We start from the raw sequence: 1,766 nt of genomic DNA on the forward strand, positions 1-1,766 counted from the left end.
CTGGCAATCGCCTCAAACCACCACCTCGCCTCACCCTCCAAGCCGAGGCCGCACCCTCAAACCACCACCTCCCTCGGTCACTAACTCATCATTGATTTGAGGTACGCACATCATTCCGAATTTCAGATTCAATTGTGTTTTCTTAATGAGAAAGATGAATGTTTGAGCTATGTGTGTGGTTCATTGTGAATTTGTGATAGAGTGATCAATCATCTGGTGTGTAGTTCATTGTGAATTTGTTTCTGTGATAATATGTGGTTCATTGTGAATTTGTGAATATGTTATATATAGCAGGAAATTTATTTTTTTTCAAAAGGTTTACGCCTCAAGGCTTACGCCTTAGTGAGGCTCTCGCTCCATAGCCTCGGCTACGCCTTAGCCTTTTAAAACATTGTTATTTGTTGAACCAGGCCACATCCGAAAAGGAGATAACGTCTGAGTCCTCTGGATGCATAAATTGAGAGCCAGGACAGATGTTTCACTATCTTTGCGCTTGGGGCAATGACGCAGCTAATGAGGTTCTAACCGAGGCGCGTCTATTGCTGGTTGAAAACTATTTCCAAACCCCCTCCTGGGCTTGGGTTAATCTCAGTGCCCTCGAGAATTTCTGGAAGGGCTCCCTCCGGGGTATAGCCCTACAACTTTCGGTTAAACTTTCTTCTTACAAATGGCGGTAATTTTATTTCTATAGTTTGACCGTAAAACAAAGCTTTTAAAAAAGGGCAATTAGTCAAAACCTGCATCAGAACCTCGGGACTTTAGCACTAGGTAGAGTAATTGTAATAAAGTTTAATTGAATTGTAAAAAGAATACAAACTCAATGAACTGCGACTACTTAGATTACAAGCTCATTATTTCAATAGATTTTCCTGATTGTTGGAATCGGTTGTTTCTTTTTACTGAATGTAGGTAGAGTATTGTTTGTTCTGGTGTCGTTGGTGTTTTCTTCTGTAAGCGAAATGTATCGAGTTCTTGGCAATTGTAATCACATAGTACATGCTCTTAATTCCTTATTTTGCAACTAAATTGTTGACATTTTCATAATATTCCATTTTTCATAGTAATGTTTATCAGTTATTGACATTTCTACACTAAAATAAATCGTAGGAGTCGATGAGCGAGTATTTGTGGGTGGCAACAAAGGATTAGTCAATAGTTTGTTTGTTTTTTTTTTTTTTTAAAGACTCAATCCTCAAAGACCTTATGAACCTAGAGACTAATCTGCGCTAAGGGGTAATGTCAGAACGCTTTCTTCCCCTGGCCATCAAGAACAAATTAGAATTTAACTTCAATTAGCTTTGACGGGATTAATGATGGTTGGGATTAAAGTTCTAAACTTTTTACCCTATTCGTGTTTTAGTAGGTTTAATATCTTCAGAAGAAAAGGATTAATATACGTCGCTCATAATTTTATTTGGCTTGAAATGATGTCAAGTGATCTTGGTAATAACGCATTTTTACAGCATTTTTTTATATATTTTGTCAATAATACGAAAATGAACCTGGGGTGTGAAAACTACTATAAAAATGTGTAGTAGTGTAACTGTGTATAGGTGAGACGGTGAAGGCTTACCCGGACAGGATCCATTGGGTGATCAAAAATGGTTATGGCCCTAGGTGTTTTTGATAGGAAGAGAAGAGATAAGAAGCTTATGGCCTAGGTTGGGGACCTGACCTCCATATATTGCACGACAGGAGGGTATGGAGGGGTAGGTACCCTCCCTATGATCAAGAATGCTTACGGCCCTCATCAATCAAATCTCTAA

This window comes from Fragaria vesca, linkage group LG2 (genome assembly GCF_000184155.1).
Source record: "Fragaria vesca subsp. vesca linkage group LG2, FraVesHawaii_1.0, whole genome shotgun sequence".
In the NCBI taxonomy this organism is placed as follows: Eukaryota; Viridiplantae; Streptophyta; class Magnoliopsida; order Rosales; family Rosaceae; genus Fragaria; species Fragaria vesca.